Source organism: Triticum urartu, unplaced genomic scaffold (assembly GCF_056163025.1).
Source record: "Triticum urartu cultivar PI428250 unplaced genomic scaffold, HENAU_Tu73 scaffold2, whole genome shotgun sequence".
Lineage (NCBI taxonomy): Eukaryota > Viridiplantae > Streptophyta > Magnoliopsida > Poales > Poaceae > Triticum > Triticum urartu.
The window spans coordinates 6,893,265-6,898,580 of record NW_028260368.1 but is presented as its reverse complement, the minus strand read 5'-3'; the positions used below and the strand labels follow the sequence as shown (position 1 = coordinate 6,898,580).

The 5,316-nt window shown below is 34.8% G+C and overlaps 2 non-coding genes across 2 annotated transcripts; one reads left to right on the top strand and one right to left on the bottom strand.

Annotated features, from left to right (window-relative positions):
- The first annotated feature begins 281 nt into the window (after positions 1 to 281).
- TRNAT-UGU (transfer RNA threonine (anticodon UGU)) lies at positions 282 to 354 on the top strand. The gene has a single exon. It is a non-coding gene; the product is annotated as a tRNA-Thr (tRNA).
- A 1,219-nt stretch (positions 355 to 1,573) lies between these two features.
- On the bottom strand, positions 1,574 to 1,660 carry TRNAS-GGA (transfer RNA serine (anticodon GGA)). The gene has a single exon. It is a non-coding gene; the product is annotated as a tRNA-Ser (tRNA).
- Positions 1,661 to 5,316: the final 3,656 nt, after the last annotated feature.

Below are 5,316 nucleotides of genomic sequence, written 5' to 3'. Positions count from 1 at the left end.
CCTTAGTGAAATATTAATCCTCAAATTATTAACAAATAATAAAGTCTATAATGATCGAATGAAAATACCAATAAATTCTATAATTTTATTTTTTAATATCCTATAGTTAAGCATATCAAGCTAACTTTATCTTTAAGAAGTTTTAGTATTTTTTTATTTTTATAAGTATAACTTCAAATTTAGAACTAGTTAATAGCTAAGATTAATAACTAATATCTGAGATTTTACGGATTTCCTATACTATACCTATTTCTATTTGTTACACTATTTCCGTTATGTAAGCCCACTTAGCTCAGAGGTTAGAGCATCGCATTTGTAATGCGAGGGTCATCGGTTCAAATCCGATAGTCGGCTTTTTTTTCTCTATCGATGTTCTACGAACAAGAATCTCTTTTTTTCCGAATTAAATGGAGAATCCAGGATCTTTTATGTTTTTTACCTTACAATTTTGCTAGATACAAAACAATAAAATAAATAATATATATACAAAAAAAAAAGATTTTGATGAAATTCCATTTTTTGGGGTACTTTAGTTGATTTTACTCTGTTTATCCTGTAGTTTAATTCAGTTTTAATTTCGATGTATTCTGTAATGTAAATACAATGAAATTAATTGTGTAAAATGAAATTTCAATAAAATAAAAAAAGGAGTCTTCATGTCCCGTTATCGAGGACCTCGTTTAAAAAAAATACGCCGTCTGGGAGCTTTACCAGGACTCACTAGAAAAACACCTAAATCCGGAAGTAATCTTAAAAAAAAATTCAATTCTGGGAAAAAGGAGCAATATCGTATTCGTCTTCAAGAAAAACAGAAATTGCGTTTTCATTATGGTCTGACAGAACGACAATTACTTAGATATGTACATATCGCTGGAAAAGCAAAAAGGTCAACAGGCCAGGTTTTACTACAATTACTTGAAATGCGTTTGGATAATATCCTTTTTCGATTGGGTATGGCTTCAACCATTCCTGGGGCCCGCCAATTAGTCAACCATAGACATATTTTAGTTAATGGTCGTATAGTCAATATACCAAGTTTTCGTTGCAAACCCCGAGATATTATTACTACGAAAGATAACCAAAGATCAAAAGGTCTGGTTCAAAATTATATTGCTTCATCGGACCCGGGGAAATTGCCAAAGCATTTGGCGATTGACACGTTGGAATATAAAGGACTAGTAAATAAAATCCTAGATAGGAAGTGGGTCGGTCTCAAAATAAATGAGTTGTTAGTTGTAGAATATTACTCTCGTCAGACTTGAACTTAACGAAAAAAGGAAAGGTTCATAGAATTTTCTTCCCCTTCCCCTTTCCCCGAACTAAATCGCCCTAAGACCATTACCATTAATTTGTATTTTCCCATCAACTAGCTAAAATTGATTAACCCTAGGATTAGGATCCTTTTTTCTTTTTTCCTCTATGTGTATTTTACATACCACAGTAATTTGCTATAGAGAATTTCTAATTTCTATTAAATCAAAATAAGATAATATAAGATATTATATTATTGCTGGAAAAAATTGTTATTTGATTTGATACATTGTGATCCTTAACGTTGATGAATTAAGAAAAACGGAAAGAGAGGGATTCGAACCCTCGGTAAACAAAAGTCTACATAGCAGTTCCAATGCTACGCCTTGAACCGCTCGGCCATCTCTCCTACATAACTTATTATGGAAAATAAACTGAGTGAATAGCGAGTTTTCTTATTCCTGCAGTACAGGTACAACCGCAACCACTCGGGGGTTCCATAGTTCTATTGGAAAAATTCCTTTTGATCTAAGTGGAAGGATACAGGATTTTTTACTAGAAATTGCGCTCGCTATAAAATAAAAGTTTTAATTTGGGTTTTCCCGCAACTAAAGAAAAAGAAAATGGAAGAATTCTTCTTATTGCATAATAAAATAAAGAAACCTTAGAATTCCGTTTGCATAAGATACGCTACACCATACTATCGAAATCAAAAATAGGGTATGAGACAATTAATAACTTTGAAAACACGAAATAGTTGATAACATAAGTTGTTGTTCAGAAATAGGAAAGTGGAATGAAATCCAGTCTTAGTCAAATATTTCATATCTCTTCGTGTCCAAGCAGAAGGAAAAGGATACAATTTGAGCTGAGCGGAAAATCCATATCTCTCTTATCCATTTAAAGCATATGGATTTAGAGTAGAGCATATGGATCAATCTATTTATAATTATAAGAATCGAATGTGTTTGTTTTTATGTTATTTTGTGAAGGAATGAAAACAATTCTATATAGAATGGGTTGGGAATTATGCCTAGATCCCGTGGAAATGGAAATTTCATTGATAAGACCTCCTCAATTGTAGCCAATATTTTATTGCGAATAATTCCGACAACCTCAGGAGAAAAAAAGGCATTTACTTATTATAGAGATGGTGCGATTTGACTCTTTTTTTTGCTTTTTTTTAGCCCTACCTATACCTCAGTCTTACGAAAAAGAGAGGGGGGTTGGCATAGAGAGAACCAAATTTGTAAAGCAAACAAACCCACGCTTCGGGAAGGTGAGGCGAACTAACAATTCCTTCCGTCGTGTATCCTCGATTGATGCGGCTTCAGATACTTCAATTGTAGATTTGAGTATTGAGCGAAAGGTTACACCTACAGGATATGGTATGGTATGGATTACAGGCCAATCCTACTCTATTAGTATCCGTAGGCAGCATAGGGGAGAAAAGCACTACACCTAGAAATAGGAATCAACAAGAGAAAAACTTTGTTAGAAATTACCCCTTTCCTGATCGGTATCAGGGCTGGGAAGAATGGTTGGGATAACAAACAACCATCAGGTTTGTACTTTGGATACCCCTATAACCATCAAAGATCGTTGAAGTAGCTAATTCCTCTAAATAGGAGGCGTTGAGAACAAAGAAATTATTGGAGCTATCGTTTTCCTCTAGCATTAATAGAATTCATTGGTGTTAAGAAAAACCTCTTGTGGGAAGGTTGGCTAGAGATTTCTTGGAAAAATACCAGCCCCTTTCGGTTCATAATGAGACGGGACTAATTCTATTTTGATTCTATAGATTATTTCGCTTAGTACTATTATGTACAGAAGGGAGGAGCCGTATGAGATGAAAACCTCATGTACGGTTTTGGAACGGAGATTTTTTGAATAGAATGAACGACCGTAACGGATGTTGGCTCAATCCGAAGGAAATTATGCGGAAGCTTTGCAAAATTATTATGAAGCTACGCGACTAGAAATCGATCCCTATGATCGAAGTTATATACTCTATAACATAGGCCTTATACACACAAGCAATGGAGAGCATACAAAGGCTTTGGAATATTATTTCCGGGCACTAGAACGAAACCCCTTCTTACCGCAAGCTTTTAATAATATGGCCGTGATCTGTCATTACGTGCGACTATCTCCACTATAGAAAGAAAAAAAAAAAAGAGAGGATCAAATTTTCTAGTAAATACTAGAAAAAAAGGGCTTTCTACATAGGGATCGTAAAAACAACGATTTTTCCCTATCAGCTGTAGGAAGGAAGGACACTTCACGAGAATCAAAAAACGAAGAAAGTATGGCCTATACTACTACTCTATGGATAAAGTTTCTCAAATTGATAGAGAAAGCACCGTAAAGATCAATTAGTGAGCGACTGGGTCGATACAACTAAAAAAAACTGCTTACTTATCCCATGATATGGGGCAAAATTTAGGAATCCGCTTATGTAATAGAGCCGATCCACTAAGGGATTAAGCAGCGGTGTAGTATCAGATCCCAAAGATAGTAAGTTCTTTTTTCTTTCTTATGGAAAAAAGTCTTTTTCAAGGATTCTATAGAGATTTCATATATGAAACCGGGATAGTTACCTCTCAGAAAATTTGAACGAAGGCTCTATATCTATCTATGCTTCATTCTTCTGAAGGTGGGAAAAAAGATCAAACTGATTATTGATAAAAATTAGGGTTTGAAACTTAGGTAATTAATTTCTTCTGCTTAACCCAAGAACAAATTGGATCGATTTTTGATAAATCGAATTCAGTTAAGATAGGGGAAATTCAGATAGCAATTTCTGAGCCGTATGAGGTAGGAAACTCTCAAGTACGGTTCTAAGGGAAGGAACTTCCTATTCCGACCGAGGAGAACAGGCCATTCTACAGGGTGATTCGGAAATTGCGGAAGCTTGGTTTGATCAAGCTGCTGAATATTGGAAACAAGCTATAGCGCTTACTCCGGGAAATTATATTGAAGCACAGAACTGGTTGAAGATTACGAAGCGCTTTGAATTTGAATAAGACCATGCTCCTTCTTTTTCATAAAATGGGTGGTTTGGTTGTTGATCCATTAATCAAATAAATTAGGTCGTAAGATCGAATCAAGAATTTCATTATATCCATTTCTTATACCTTCTATTTTATATGATATTTCATAAGAATAAACCATAGGGATAGGGTCTAGAATAGAAGTAATAAAGTGAATAAAAAGAGGGGGCAATCTAAATATTGCTAATATATTAGGACCATCTTATTAATAATTCTAATGAGTTATCTTGGAATTTAGAATCAAATAAAAAACCCTATATTATGCTCAAGGAAAGTAGATATAGATAGGAGCTTATGCCCTCAAAAAAAATACACTAGTTTCTTAAATTAAAAATAAAAAAGATTTTTTTCTTACGTCGAGAAATATTTGTTTTTCAAGATAAACAATGTCCGTTAGGCACCTAATCTTTATGTCATAATAGACCCGAACACTTGCCTCGGATTGACTTCAATATATAATTGCTCCAGTGAATAACTAAAAAAAAAATAGAAGGATGGTAGATAGTAAAGAAAAGAACTAATCACAATATCTATCTTTCAAAATCTATCTTTCAAAATCTATCTTTCAAAATATATATCTTTCAAAGATTCACTAAAAAGACAGTTGGCGGGTCTCTTTGTATGTCTTGTCCGGAAAGAGGAGGACTTAATGATTATTCGTTCGCCGGAACCAGAAGTAAAAATTGTTGTGGATAGGGATCCTGTAAAAACATCTTTTGAGGAATGGGCCAGACCCGGCCATTTCTCAAGAACACTAGCTAAGGGCCCTGATACTACCACTTGGATCTGGAACCTACATGCTGATGCTCACGATTTCGATAGTCATACTGGTGATTTGGAGGAGATTTCTCGAAAAGTCTTTAGTGCTCATTTCGGGCAACTTTCCATTATCTTTCTTTGGTTGAGTGGCATGTACTTTCATGGCGCCCGTTTTTCCAATTATGAAGCATGGCTAAGTGATCCTACTCACATTGGACCCAGTGCTCAGGTAGTTTGGCCTATAGTAGGGCAA